We start from the raw sequence: 16,438 nt of genomic DNA on the forward strand, positions 1-16,438 counted from the left end.
CAGAAAGCTAAGAAAGGCCCAAAGAGTTTGTTAACTGCTTCAACTAAGGCCAAGGGCCCACATTCAAATACTTGAAGACTCACCTGAGTATTAGAGAGGTAGTATATATAGGAGTAGTTTTGAACTAGAAAAAGGGGATTGAAAAATCTGGGAATCTGGAATTGTAAACACTCATTTATTCTTCTCTATAGTTAGTTTACTTTGGATGCACTTTACATTTCTATTTTCATTTCCCAGAGCTATGATCAACTAAACCCCACTTCATTGGGGGAGGGAGCTCTGTTGTAATTCAATGGATCAATAATAGTTCTTATTGTTCTTCTTCTATTCATTCTCTTTGATTTGCTTGAAAGCTTTCGCACTTCATCCAATTGTGCAATTGTCTTGGAAGAGAAATTGTTCATACTTGGATTCCCTTGGAATTTGGAAGAAGAATGAGAGAATCATGCTAGAAATGCTTTCTCATGCTGGACTGGATTGGGGGTTGGTCGGATATAGTGACATATAATCCTCCTGATGCTTTGATCTAGAAAAGTATGTGGTATAATCAGTGATCGTACTTCATCTCTTCCCATGAGCAATTAGATCAAGAAATTGGGTAATTGTTCAAGCTTAGAGAGATTAAATTGTCAAGAAATTGGGATTCAATCACCTAAGATTGCCAAGAGATCAATGAGTTGCATGGATTGAGGAAGAGATGAGAATGAACTTAATCCGGAGAATGCAACATCTCCTGAACCTAATGAGCTTCCCCATTCTCATCTTCCCATTCTCTATATTCTGTTTACTTTGATGTTCATCACTCCCATTCCCATTTAATTTCTTGCTATTTACTTTCTGCACTTTGCATTCAGCAATTTACATTCCAGCAGCTTAATTCATCTATTTACCTTTCTGTCATTTACATTTCTTGCTATTTATGTTTCCCGCCATTTAAATTTCTGCAATTTCAACTCAATTATGTTCAGTTCAACTAGACCATCCCTCTGATTAAAGTTGATCAACCAATCAATCCCTGTGGGATTCGACCTCACTCTATTGTGAGTTTTTACTTGACGACAAATTCGGTATACTTGCCGAAGGAAGTTTGTAGAGATACAAATTTTTCGTATCAAGTTTATGGCGTCGTTGCCCCAGGATTGATTTTGCATTGACAATGATTAAATCAAGAGATAACTAGATTGAATATTTTGCTTTTCTTTTGTTAATTGGTTTACTTTTAGTTAGTCACTTTAATTTCCAGCAATTTCACTTACTTTTTATTGTTTATTTACATTCTTATGCACACTAATCCACTAACTGTTTGACAATTTGAATCAATCACTCTAACCACACTCTTTTCACAAGGGTGGATTCCTTCACTGTGCTCTTTTGTATGTTGCTATCTTGTGTATGATAGGTAGAAGAAGAGGAGCTTCAACCTCTTTTGAGTCTGAACCTGAGAGGACTCTCTTTAGACGAAGGAGAGAAGTAAGAGGCAAGAGGGCTATTGGTGAAGAAAAAGAGGAAGAGGATCTGGATATAGACATGGTTGATGATATGAATAACCATCATGGAGAAGGTATTGGAAATCATGTTGGAGAAGGTGCTGGTAATCATGTAGTGCATGAGAGAAGAGTCCTAGGCTCTTTCATCAATCCCAATCCTGGGAATTATGGGAGCAGCATCTTGAAACCTTCTATTCATGCCAATAATTTTGAACTTAAGCTTCAACTCATCACCCTAGTCCAGAATAATTGCTCATTTGGAGGGAGTGCCCAAGAAGACCCCAACCAACATCTATTTACATTCCTGAGAATCTGTGACACTGTGAAAGCCAATGGTGTTCACCCTGACACCTATAGGTTGCTCTTGTTTCCCTTTTTCTTAGGGACAAAGCATCTAAGTGGCTTGAATCCTTTCCCAAGGAAAGTCTTACCACATAGGAGGATGTTGTCAACAAGTTTCTAACAAAGTTCTATCCTCCACAGAGGATAATCAAGCTGAGAACGGAGGTTCAGACAACTAGATGGAGAAACCTTATATGAAGCATGAGAAAGGTATATGGAGCTAACAAGAAGATGTCCCCCTGATATATTCAACGAATGGGTGCAACTGCACATTTTCTATGAAGGCCTTTCTAGAAAAGCAAAGAAGGCCATGGACCACTCTTCAGGAGGCTCTCTCAATACCAAAAAGACCATAGAAGAGGCCATAGATATCATTGAAACTGTGGCTAACAATGAGTACTTATATGCCTCATATCGGAGCACCAATAGAGGAGTGATGGAGTTGAGCCAGATGGATGCTCTATTAGCTCAGAACAAACTGATCACCAATCAATTGGCAGTGCTCACCAAGCAAATGGAGAAAACTCAGGTGGCAGCAATCAACACCTAACCAACAGTTCAAGAAGAAAGAAATACAGAGGAAGGATATGATTGGGAACAAGATAATTATGTTGGAAATACATCAAGTCAACTCTATGATCCCCATTCCAAAACCTACAATCCTGGTTGGAAGAACCACCCAAAATTTAGGTAGGGAGGCCAGCAAAGCCAAACCCAGGATCACAAACCACAAAACCCCAACCATTACAACAACCTCAATCATCAATCCTCCAACTAAAGACCATATCAAGCCCCACACAACACTTCCTTCCAACCTCACTACCAAGCACAAAATGGCCATCCTCAACCTTCAATTTCCAACCCAATTTCATACTCTCCTCCTGAGGACAAGCTATCAAGAATAGAGAACCTACTGGGAAAGCTTTTGGAGGAATCTAAGGACAACAACGCTTTCAAGGAGGAAGTAAGATCCAATCTACAAAATCAAGGAGCTGCCATTAAGAAGTTTGAGACACAAGTGGGATATCTTTCTCAACAGATAACCCAAACTACAAACAGCTTTTCAAGTGATACTGAAAAGAACCTAAGAGGAGAAATAAAGAACCTGAAATGGGAAGAATGTAAGACAATCACTCTAAGGAGTGAGAAGACCTTGGAAGAAGAAACTATCAAGTCAACAGAGCACAACGAAATTCCCCCAAAAGAGAAGTTGGGAGAGCCAAAACAAAGAAATAACCCTGCACAGAGGGAGGATCTAATGGAGAAGGAAGTCTTGAAACCTTACGTGCCACAAGCACCATATCCTCAAAGGCTCAAGGGTGGTGACAAAGAGAAGAAGTCCTCTAGGTTTCTAGAGATATTCAAATCCCTCCATATCAACATCCCCTTCATTGAAGCACTCCAACAAATGCCTTTATATATCAAATTCATGAAAGAGTTGCTAACAAAGAAGAATCCCTTGAAGGGTGGACAGACAGTAGTGATGACTAAAGAGTGCAGTGCCCTTATTCAGAAGGACTTACCCAAAAAGAAGAAGGATCCAGGAAGCTTCCATATCCCTTGTGCTATAGGGGATATGTTGATTTATAGAGGGTTTTATGATCTTGGAGCGAGTATAAACTTGATGCCCCTGTCTCTCATGTGGAAGCTGCAAATAAATGAATTAAAACCCACAAAAATAGTCCTTCAGTTGGCTGACAATACTTACAAGCAAGCACTAGGAGTGGTGGAAAATATGCTGATAAAGGTAGGGAAGTACTTCCTCCCTACAGATTTTGTTATTCTTGAGATGGAAGAAAGTTATCTTCAACCAATCATTCTGGAGAGACCATTCTTAGCCACAGCCAAAGCACTAATAGATGTTGAGAAAGGGAAGTTGATGCTTAGAATACATGATGAACAGCTAATCTTTTATGTCTTCAAACCCTCACATGATTTAGACCAAGAGAACAAATGCATGAAGGTTGATTATGAGAAAGTAATCTTGGAAGAAGCAATCAATAAACCACAAGCAGAGCCTCTAAAGGCACCTTTGGTGGAAAAACAAGAAATACAAGTGGTGCAACAAACTAGAGGACTCAAGGAGGAACTAGAGCTACAATCTTCACAAGGAACAATCAACAAAAGTCCTTCTGAATTCAAACCCAATGAAACACCACTTGAAGGAGAAAAGAGGCTTGAGAAAAAGGTGCCAAAAGGGTGGAAAAATAAGAAAATCCCTACAGAAGATTTCTCTCCAGGGGAAACCAACCACCAATACCACCCCATTTTCCTATGATCCCATCTCAGTTACCTCAAGTGTACACAATCAATAGAGTCTTCTCGTTGGAGCATGTAGAAATTCTCAAGGAAGGAAGTGGAAATAAATTCACCATGAGAGGGGAAGACCTGAGACACTACCATCCTCCCTGACAAAGGACAACTGTCAAGCTAGTGACGTTAAAGAAGCGCTTGTTGGGAGGCAACCTAACCAGAGGTAAACCTTTTTTTGATTCTTTTCTTTGTTTAATAAAGGGCAAGTTAACCTTTTGTGCATTGCAAGGAATTAAGTTTGGTGTTTCACACTAAAAGTGATTATCCCATGAGTCAATAATTCAAGGATGAATGTGTGATACTAAGTTTGGTGTTACACCATTAATTTCACATGAACACACTGCAACCCTTCAATTAGCATAAGAAATCACTAAATCCAAACAACCACAGAAGCCATTTGATTTTAGAATTTCTCTTAAGTTTGTTTTCTCAAAAAGACTAAAGGCACATGATGGCACATTGCATGCACACAACACATTGCATACAGAAGTAAGTAAGAAACTAAGTTTGGTGTTTACACATCAAAGTAAGTTCAGAAGCTTACAAACATACATGAATGCTAACCACTCAAGTGCTTGGAGAGCAAGCAACTTTCAATACCTTTGCAAGAAGACAGTCAATCTCTTGGAATGAATATGCACCATCATCTAAGGAGATAAAGAATGATACAAAAGCTAAAGATGGTGATGACAAAGAGGAAACAAGAGGGCATCAAGAGGTTGTATTGTAATTTGACTGTTTCTAGATTAAATTTGTCAATTGAAAGTGCAATTGTACCCCTGTTGATCAATGTCCCTTCAGTCTTTAAGTCATTGGCATTACTTTGTTTTCTTTAGGTTTGTTTTGGCTTGCTAGTTTAAGTGACCATATCATTTCACCTTGCTTAAATTGTATGCTTTGTTCTTGAGTTCAATAAAAGAAAATGTTGTGAAAAAGAAGAGTGAAGTCCAAGTTTGCAGAATAAAGTCCTAGCATTTGTGGTGGTAAATGCTTAACTAATTAGTGGTTCACCAATAAGGTTGAAGGTTAGAATATCTCTTGAAATATAAGCTTAATGTGCACTCTATGAGACTTAGATGAATAAAAAGATCATGGGAAGAAAAAGAAAATGAAAAAGAAAGAAGAGAGCAAGCAATAAAGCTAGGCACCAATAGCTTGAATCTTGAGATATGTGCCTGTGGTGTTTTGTACAAGGATATGCTTGGATGATTAGGTTCTAAGGAGTGCATCATCACTTGATAACTTGGGCTAACTTACCCGAGATTATCAACCAAAAGTCCACTATCAAGAGCAACCTTGTCACAAAGCATTTAGTAACCCAAAGAGGTGCTGGGCACCAAGGTCTCAGGGATGAATAACAAGCCATGTGCCTGTGGTGTGTATGTGTTGAGGAGATGCTTGAGTAAGTAAGTCCTCAGGGGCATTTCAACACCTAGAACCTTGAACTAACTGGTTCGGGAGTGTTGGCTAAAAGCTTATCATAAAGAGTTGCCTTAACACAGAGCACTTAGCTAAACAAAGTAATAAACCTCTAGCAAGAAAAAAAAAGAAAACAAAAAGTTAAGCTAAGGATCAAGGAATAAGAGTCTCATAGAAGGCAACAGACTGAGTATATAAGAGCATATTATGGCCTAGAAACCAGTAAGAATATGAACTTAAGTTGTCATGCATGAAACTCCATGAACTAGGATTGAAATCTCTCAATAAGGACTCATATCTCTTTATGTTTTCATTCATTCTTCTTATGTTTTATCACTTGCTTGGGGACAAGCAAGATTTAGTTTGGTGTTGTGATGCTAGGGCATCTTGGCTAGTTTTACAAGCCATTTTTAGTATGTTTTAGGTTAGTTTCATGCATTTTCTTAGTCAATAAGCAAGCATATGGATAAGTTATGTATGCATGTCTTGATTCAATCAAACATTGTGAATTATAAATATTTTCATGAGATTAATGCAAATAACTAATTGACGCAATGAACGATACATTATCTTGTGATTATAGCAAGGCTTTGATGCACTTTTTTGATTGATTACAGGCAAGGAAGAAGCAGAGACAAGGTGGCGTTAGTGGCCAAGTTAGGCACACTAACGCCAGCACCAACGTGGACTAACCAAGGATTGGTGGCATTAGTGGCCAAGTTAGGCACACTAATGCCAATAATAACGTGGGCAATGGATGGCTTGGTGGCGTTAGTGGCAACGTTGATGCCACTAACACCAAGACTAACGTGGAGAAGTCAAGAAAAAGTGGTGTTAGTGGTGGCGTTACCCACCCAGGGATGCGTTAGTGCCACTAACGCCAGTGCTAACGTGACAAGAAGAGACTTTGTGGCATTAGTGGTGGCGTTACTGCCCACTAACGCCAGCGATGGTGTGATTAAAGGCAAATTGGTGGCGTTAGTAGCCACGTTAATGCCACTAACGCCAGGAGCAACGTTGGCTGAGGCAAGGTGTGGCGTTAGTGGCCACGTTAGTGCCACTAACGCCAGAAGTAACGTGGATTCAAGAGGTTTATAACGATAGTGACCACGTTGGTATCACTAACGTTATCGAGTCGTGCAACTAAACATGACATTACTCACACTAACGGCCACACTAACGACCACACTAACGTGCTCAACTAAACCCTTTCAGAAAGCTGAGAAAAGCCCAAAGAGTTTGTTAACTGCTTCAACTAAGACCAAGGGCCTACATTCAGATACTTGAAGACTCACCTGAGTATCAGAGAAGTAGTATATATAGGAGTAGTTTTGAACTAGAAAAAGGGGATTGAAAAATTCGGGAATCCGGAATTGTAAACACTCATTTACTGTTCTCTATAGTTAGTTTACTTTGGATGCACTTTACATTTTTATTTTCATTTTCCAGAGCTATGATCAACTAAACCCCACTTCATTGTGGGAGGGAGCTCTGTTGTAATTCAATGGATCAATAATAGTTCTTATTGTTCTTCTTCTATTCATTCTCTTTGATTTTCTTGAAAGCTTTCGGACTTCATCCAATTGTGCAATTGTCTCGGAAGAGAAATTGTTTACACTTGGATTCCCTCAGAACTTTGGAAGAAGAATGAGGGAATCATGCTAGAAATACTTTCTCATGTTGGACTAGATTGGGGGTTGGTCGGATATAGTGACATATAATCCTCCCGATGCTTTGATCTAGAAAAGTATGTGGTATAATCAGTGACCGTACTTCATCTCTTCCCATGAGCAATTAGATCAAGGAATTGGGCAATTGTTCAAGCTTAGAGAGATTGAATTGCCAAAGAATTGGGAGTCAATCACCTAAGATTGCCAAGAGATCAATGAGTTGCATGGATTGAGGAAGATATGAGAATGAACTTGATCTGGAGAATGCAACATCTCCTAAACCCAATGAGCTTCCCCATTCTCATTTTCCCATTCTCTATATTCTGTTTACTTTGATGTTCATTACTCCCATTCCCATTTAATTTCTTGCTATTTACTTTCTGCACTTTACATTTAGCAATTTACATTCCAGCAGTTTAATTCAGTTATTTACCTTTCCGTCATTTACATTTCTTGCTATTTACGTTTCTCGCCATTTAAATTTCTGCAATCTCAACTCAATTATGTTCAGTTCAACTAGACAATCCCTCTGATTAAAGTTGATCAACCAATCAATCCCTGTGGGATTCGACCTCACTCTATTGTGAGTTTTTACTTGACGACAAATTCGGTATACTTACCCAAGAAATTTTGTAGAGATACAAATTTTTTGTATCAATCATGTGCTGGGAAGTTTAATAAAAGAGCAGGACAATTTGGGTTTGGGAAGCCAAACTAACTAAGAATGCTCAACATGATCTGAGCAACATTGCTTGAGGCTTTAGTCTAGAGGACCATTATGGAGTCCTTATACTTGACAAAACCTTGAAGAAGCAACAACATAAGAAATAAAAAGTAAGAAAAAGAGGTTATAAGAGAAACCAAAGGCTCTGAGCACCACTGACTAAGGAAATTGAGAGAAAAATAAGCTCAAAGAGCATCCTAGTCAAGTGCTTGTGGTGCTTATGTATCAAGCTAGAAGCTTGAAGAACAAAGCATTTAGAAGTTACGGTTAGACTTATAATTCAAAGCACCCCCCTAAAAAAAGTGAAAGCCAAAGGCTCTGAGCACCAATGGTGGGAAAGAATGAAAAGACAGAATAAGCTCAAAGAGCTCCCCAACTATGTGCTTGTGGTATTTATGTATCAAGCCAAAAGAAAACATTAAGAGTCACGGCTAAGCTCAAAGTGCAAAGCACCCAATGAACTTAAATGATGGAAAGAAAGTAAAAAAGTTTGCTTCAAGTTGATGATTCAATAAAGGATTCCATAATCTAATCCGGACAAAAGTCTTGAAAGATTCTAATCAATTGTTGAACTGTGCATAAGTGAAACGGTTGTCCAGACTTATTTAGATTGCAATCCTTTATTCCTATATCATAGGGTTAAGAATTTTGATTAAGCCATGATTCTTCGCTTGCTTGAGGACAAGCAAGATTTTAAGTTTGGTGTTGTGATGCGTGCACATCTTTAGTGTTTTTTCTTCTTAATTTCAAGTGATTTATTAAGAATTTCTGTTAAATAATCAATGAATTTAAGGTTAGAATGAATATTACTTTGATTAGTTGAATTGATTGATTATAGAAAGCTTTAGAAGGAAAACAGAAGAAACAGAATGAAAAGCATGCAAACAGAAAGCTTCCTGGAACAGAAGAATCATGAAAATAGAAAGCTCTCTGAAACAGAAAGCTTCTGGAAAGCAAAAAGGAAAAAAATGGGCATTGTACGCAAACAAGACTACATACTACGTGAAAGGAGGAAAAGAAAGTGTGCGTACGCACACACCTGTGCGTACGCACAACCCACAAACATTAAAAGGTTCACGTAGTGTGTAGGCAATCATACGTACTATGCAGAAGATGTGCATACACACACATGCATGCGTACGCACAAAATAGAAGAATTTGGCAAAGTGTGCATACGCAAAGGTTGAATTTCAAGTAATACATGGAGTTTCTCATGTACTACGTTAGGGAAAGCAACTTAAGGAAATTGGCTCACGTACAACGTAGCTATTTCACGTTGTACGTGAGCCCATAAATGACACTCCAGGAGCACACTTTCAAGTCAAGTATAACGTGGATTGAGCCACGTACAACTTGGGACTCATTGCCTCTTCCAGAACCTCAATTCAAGACTTTCTGTTCTTCAAAAATTTCAACTCTAGAGGATCATTCACAATTAATGTTGACAGTTATTAAAGATCACAAGGAATCAAGAAAGATATCTTCTCGGTGGAGAATAATTAGGAAAAGATTTGATTCTGTTTTAGATTTTAATTTGTTTTTGAAATTTGAATTTGAATTCTATTTTATCTAGGTTAGTATTTAGGGAAGAGGGTTCTCACCTCTTCGGTAGTTGGTCACTTTGCAATTTTAATTTCTTAAGGATTTCAAGAACAAGCATGAGTTTCTAATTCTCCTCGGTTTAGGTTAGGAGCTCTGTTAGTCTATGAATTAATGCAATAAATTTTTTCTATTTCTAATTTATGCAACTGATTCCTCTTTAAGAAAAGGTTTTTGTTCTTCATCTCAAAGGGTTGGAATATGTTGGGAAACAATTCCTCCCTGACTTGAATTTTCTTAATCTTTTGAAAAATTGATTAATTAAATTAAGCTTGAAAACCGATTCTCATAATTTGTAAGTTTTGAAATTGGATTGATAAGTGATATAGAATCAACTAGTTCAAACTCTTATGAATTATGTGGTTTTATAAATCAGAAATGTTCTTCAACTCTTTTCTTGATTAAGTGACTAAGGAATTAGCATTTAGGGTAAAGAGAAATTGAATCACCAAGGATTGAGGTTTAATTACTAATGATTTGCCATAAAAGAATTGCTGCATGATTAGAATAGAAAGTGAAAAGTATTGATACAGACAACTAACATCTCTGAAACCTTAGCTTTCTCAATCATATTATCTTGTTCATACTCACTGTTTGTTTCTGTTTTACCTTGTTTAGTTACTGTTTATGTTCAAAAGCCTTCAAAACCCTAATTTGATTGTCTGACTAGATTAATCAAATGATTTTGCTTGCTCAACTCGTTAATCCTCATGGGATCGATCCTCATTCACCTGAGGTTACTACTTGATACAACCTGGTGCACTTGTCGGTGTTTTGTGGATTGTAAAAATCCGGCATCAAGTTTTTTGGCGCCGTTGCCGGGGATTAATTGCGGTCAACAAACTGACAATCAATTGATTACCTAGATTAGACCTTTTTAATGTTGTTTATTTACTGTTTTGATTTTTATTTCCCCTCTGGGAATTTCCTTCGATATTGTGAAGGGAGTTCCAATTTGATTTCCTTGTTGTTTTTGTCTATGCAGAAAAACATGGATAAAGAACCGTTTCAGTATGATCCTGAAATTGAAAGAACTCTTCGGCGGGAGAAAAAACAAGCTAGAAATCAATTAGATGAAGAAGAGACAGAAGAAGTGGTTGAGGAAGAATTATCTGAGTCACACATGGCAGAGAATAATAATGCTAATTGATGAGCGGATATTTTAAACGCTTTTTGACATCACTTTCATATAGTTTTTAGTAGTTTTTATTTAGTTTTTATTAAGTTTTTATAGGTTTTAGTGTTAAATTCACATTTTTGGATTCTACTATGAGTTTTTGTGTTTTTGGGCAATTTCAGATATTTTCTGGCTGAAATTGGAGTTGGAGCAGAAGTCTGATTCAGAGACAGAGAAAGCACTGCAGATGTTGTCCAAATCTGACCTGCTTACATTCAGAAGAGCTTTTTTGGAGCTACAGAAGTTTAAATGGAGTGCTCTCAACGGATATGGAAAGCTAACTTCCAGAGCTTTACAGTAATATATAATAGTCCATACTTTGCTTTGGATTAGAAGGCCCAAAACTGGCGTCCAACGCCAGCTTCCTGCCCCCTTCCAGGCGTCTAGCGCCCAAAGAGCAGAGCCTAGCGTCCAAAGGCCCAAAGAGGACCCCCTAGCTGGCGTTCCATGCCCAAGGAGCCTCATAGCACGTGGATCTCATCAAAGCTCAGCCCAAACACTCACCAAGTGGGCCCCAGAAGTGGATTTTAGCACTAAATATAATGTTTTACCCTTACTAATCATCTGCTTAGTATTTAAAGTGTTTTACATGATTTTCAGAGACATCATACACCATTCAGCCCTATTTTCGTTTTTACTTTGTTTTTACTTTCAGTATGAGTTTCTAAACCTCCTAGGTTGAGGGGAGGAGCCCTGCTGAGTCCCATGAATTAATAAAAGTATTACTGTTTCTCTTCGATCCGTGTTTGATTAATTCTCAGACGTATATTCGTTCTTCATCAATATGAATGCGTTGAACTGGAATAAGGTTATCACATTCTATATGGGTTCAGAGTGTGTCTTTCATCGAACAATGATGAACCACCAACTTGAATATACGTCTCTCAGACGGCTAATCCACGATTTCGTTGGGGACTTCTCGAGACATCAATTCAGCTAATTTCTGGGGAGATTATGATCTCTGTGGTAGAGACTAGAACCAAAGATACAGAATTCTCTGATCCGGAAGATCCGACCTTGTCTGTGTCATTTTGAGTAGGATCATGAAGGAGAATAGACTGTACACGCTTCACCTTCAAGAAGATATAGATCCGCACTAAACCTGGGGTTCAGATCCGGAGGAGTATTGGTAGCTGCTCAAACTAGTGTCAATCACATACAGCCTGCCATTGAAGAAATCACTCACAAACAAAGGAAACAGTACTACCATATTTAATTCAGAAAGACAAAGCAACTCCAAGCCTCATCCATTACAGATATTCATCTAGGTTTTAAGATTATCATTATAATTCCATCTTCCAAATCCAATTCTTCTATCTGCTTGACTAAGACCTGCAAGATAACCATAGCTTGCTTCAAACTACAATCCTCGTGGGATCGACCTTGACTCGCTCAGATATTACTTGGATGACCCAGTGCCTTTGGTGGTACTACTGTACGGAAGTGCGGGGTTTGCGTACACGCACCACTAAATCCACCAAGGAAGACTCTCGGGTCATACATTAATCCTAATCCAGATAGTTGTGGAAGCAATATCATTGCACCTACTGTCCAAGCCAACAATTTTGAATTGAAGCCATAACTTGTCACATTGGTTCAAAAGAACTGCTAATTCAATGGAAGCCCACAGGAGGATCTAAATTTGTTTATTTCTAACTTTCTCCAAATTTGTGATACAGTCAAGACAAATGGCATCTCGGCAGAGGTTTATCGTCTGTTGCACTTCCCTTTTGCTATAAGGGATCAGGCTAAGCAGTGGTTAGAGAATCAGCGCAAGGAGAGCATAGCTACATGGGAGGATTTGGTCACTAAGTTCCTAAACAAATTCTTTCAACCTCAGAGGCTTACTAAGCTCAGAACTGATGTTCAGACCTTCAGACAGTAAGAAGGAGAATCCCTATATGAAGCTTGGGAGAGGTTTAAAGAGATGCTCAGAAAGTGCCCTGATAATATGTTTGCTGACTAGGTCCAGCTCAAATATTTTATGATGGAATCACGCCCACCTCACGGATGGCACTGGACACTTCAACTGGAGGATCTTTATATATGAAGAAAACCACTGAGGAAGCACAAGAATTGATTGAGATGGTGGCCAACAATCAATATCTTTACTCTTCTGAAAGATCATCAAAGAAAGGAGTCATAGAGTTAAGTACTTTGGATACTCTGTTAGCTTAAAATAAGATTTTGTCCCAGCAAATGAATGCAATTACTCAACACCTAAGAGGAATGCAAATCTCGACAGTAAGCACTCAAGAGAATTCCTATGGTATGAGTAATGGATTTTCTCAAGGTAAAGGCATGGAATATGGACAATCCTCTCTAGAGCAAGTGAATTACATGGGCAATCCTTCAAGACAACCTCAGAATGACCCCTACTCCAACACCTTTCACCCTGGATGGAGAAAACACCCAAACTTTGGGTGGAGAAACCAAAACCAGAGACTAAACCAGTTTAACAACACCCACCAACCCCATCAGATTAATAACAACCAACAGAATACCTTCAACCATCACAACACCAGTAACTCTCTTTAAACCATTCCCACCAATCACCATCCAACTCACAACCAAACCAACAAAATGCCCAGAGGCTTTCTAATCTTGAGCTTTCCCTAGAAAAATTATCTCAGAGCACACTAGCATTCATGGAATATGTTGGAAAACAATTCCTCTCTGAATTGAATTTTCTTAATCTTTTAGAAAATTGATTAATTGAATTAAGCTTAAAAACCGATTCTCATAATTTGTAAGTTTTGAAACTGGATTGATAAGTGACATAGAATCAACTAGGTTAAACTCTTATGAATTGTGTGGTTTTATAAATCAGAAATGTTCTTCAACTCTTTTCTTGATTAAGTGACTAAGGGATTAGCATTTAATTAGGGTAAATAGAAATTGAATCACCAAGGGATTGTGGTTTAAATACTAATGATTTGCCATAAAAGAATCGCTGCATGATTAGAATAGAAAGTAAAAAGTATTGATACAGACAACTAACATCTCTGAAACCTTAGCTTTCTCAATCATATTATCTTGTTCATACTCACTGTTTGTTTCTGTTTTACCTTGTTTAGTTACTGTTTATGCTCAAAATCCTTCAAAATCCTAATTTGATTGTCTGACTAGATTAATCAATTGATTTTGCTTGCTTAACTCATTAATCCTCGTGGGATCGACCCTCATTCACCTGAGGTTACTACTTGATATTACCCGGTATATTTGTCGGTGTTTTGTGGATTGTAAAAATCCGGCATCAATCATGACCTTGCCTTAACCCTAAAGAATCTTCATAGTGGACTCCCCACGTTTTGTCTTGCCTTGGTCTCCAAATTCCACATTCTTGCATCGTGCTCAAATTTATCCACGTAGTTTATCTAGTTTCGAACTCAATTCTCGACTCATTTTAAATCATCAAGCCCTCAACTTCGACTATCATTCCTATCGTAGTCGAAAGTGAATTTCTCTATAGTTGAATATCTGATCCATCGATCATATCCTAAATTCTTATTGATTGTAGCCGAATTTTTTCATAAGTCGAAATTCGTACCAACAATTATATATCTAGTAAAAACAAACAAGTTTACTTTGCCTCGCTTATATTTTCTTGAAAGGCAGATGATAGTTATCCTTCCTATCCATTTGAACAAATAGAATACCTATTTTTGGGAAATAGCCTCCAGTATGTTGTTCACAAATATGGAGAATAATTCTGACTCTAAACGCCTATACTTCTCTTAAATCCATATTCTAGGATCTCGTCCACGTTGTTGCAACTTCCAACCCCTACCCCTCCCTGTATCTCAAACTAATTAAATCCCCCTTCGAGATTCTAACTAAATGTTTTATTATATTATGTTGTGATTTTTTTTTTCTTATTATGTGTTATGATTTGATTAGTTTTCAATGAATTATGATAACGTGTGCGAGTACGAAACATTATGAGTTCCTTAAACTTTTTTTTCTTTTGATAGAGTTCCTTAAACATTTAGTTAGAAGTTCGAACACTAACAGACCGGTATAAGAGTTTCTTGGTCATTACTCTTCTCTCTGAGAAGTCTACGATGCAAAAGGATTTACTCATTATATTGTGTCGACAATGAATAACACCAAAAAAAATTTAAAAATGTATTGAATTGTCATTTTCCTCAAATTCAACATTATCTGTTATCATTAAAATGTAATTTTTCTTATCTTTACAAATTAAATTTGAATATGTTGCGGCCAATGAAACTCTAATACGATTGAGAATTGAACTTTGAAACCCTACTCTTGAATCCTTTATCTCATCTCTTTGATTGGTCAATGAAGATTTCTCCTTTTCATTGTCGTCGTTGCTGCAACAAAATGATTTCTACTATTTTAGAAGTTGGGAACTCATTATTACTCCTTATAAATAGAATTTAACAACAACAACAATAACAACAATAATAATAATAAATCATGAAATCACTTATGCATTGTATCCTAAAGTTTTAAATGTTAGTCTAGATATATTGCTCTGGAAAAACATAGAAACTAATCCATTAAGTTAAATCCTTGAAGAATTTAATTGATTCATGTGTGCGGTTACATATTACTAGCAAGGCTAATAAATTGTTTCTAATGAAATAGAAATAATCAAGATATGTATCATTATCTTAGATGCATTTGTTCTGTAATATACAAAGTGCAATGTAATAACGACTTACTATAACAAGTAATGAAGGAGCATGCTTAGATAGAAAACACAAATTTATGGATTGCAGACAAAAAAAACTCTAAAATCCATATTTTGCTGAGATAAAGAAGAAAGAATAGGCATCACACATCATACATTAATATAGCTGCTTCATTATTCTTTTATGTGAGTCTCCATTCCTTCCAGTGTTATCTGACGAACATGTTTTGAGCCAAGTTTTTGTAACTTAGCTTGCGAAACTTTTCTCCATCTTTGAGTAGAATGAAAAATAAATCTGAATTTGCATTTGAAATATTAACATTTGTTTACAACTTCTCATTACAAAATCATGCCACAGCTACCCTTTAATAGCCACCCCTTCCTTTGAAAAAAAAAACAACAGCCTAACCTTAAAATTCGTTGTCTATAAACATTTTCCTCTCAAGAAATTGCTCAATTGGATCTGCACAAAAAATAGTTGAAAAAATATAAGGTGATCCTAGCCATGGAATCAGTTAAGACTAACAACTGCAGATAACATAATCTGATAGATTACCCTTATCTTGGTATTTCATTAAATCTATTCTAGGAATAAAGCAAAAACATATACTAACTATTACCTTTCACTCAAAAGATAAAAAAATACGAGGTGTTAACTGCTATCCAAATTGTTCAAGTCTTCAATCTTTTGAAATAACTAAGAAATATTATAAATACTTCATTTGTTTCTCTTTCTTGTATTTAAACAATCAAACATAAGAATTATATAGAGTATATTTTTTATGGACAAATAACACTAATCGCCTACACAGTTTAGATAACATTTGTTAGGACATCCTTCTATTTGTTCAAGTTATTAATAAAGAAGATCAAGTTGATGAATTTAACCAAATCTTAGAGGTAAGTATGATTCATGATTTTTTACATGTACAGAGAGTAAAGCTAAAATCAAAATGGTACCTATGTAATCCCATGTAGGGTAACCCGAAGGAGCTATAGCTTTCCAATTTCTCCAATGTTTGCATTGGGTGCAATTTTGGGTTTCCA

General features: G+C 37.0%; 1 long non-coding RNA gene across 2 annotated transcripts; it reads right to left on the bottom strand.

Annotated features, from left to right (window-relative positions):
- Positions 14,856-16,438, bottom strand: LOC110264082. 2 transcript variants are annotated; one of them, XR_002349816.1, is made up of 4 exons: positions 16,352-16,438; positions 15,801-15,854; positions 15,548-15,686; positions 14,856-15,068 (listed from the first exon to the last, which is right to left on the bottom strand). It is a non-coding gene; the product is annotated as an uncharacterized LOC110264082 (long non-coding RNA). The 2 variants fall into 2 exon arrangements; XR_002349815.1 differs by having other exon boundaries at positions 15,548-15,854.

The sequence above is a fragment of the Arachis ipaensis genome, chromosome B06, assembly GCF_000816755.2.
Source record: "Arachis ipaensis cultivar K30076 chromosome B06, Araip1.1, whole genome shotgun sequence".
NCBI lineage: Eukaryota > Viridiplantae > Streptophyta > Magnoliopsida > Fabales > Fabaceae > Arachis > Arachis ipaensis.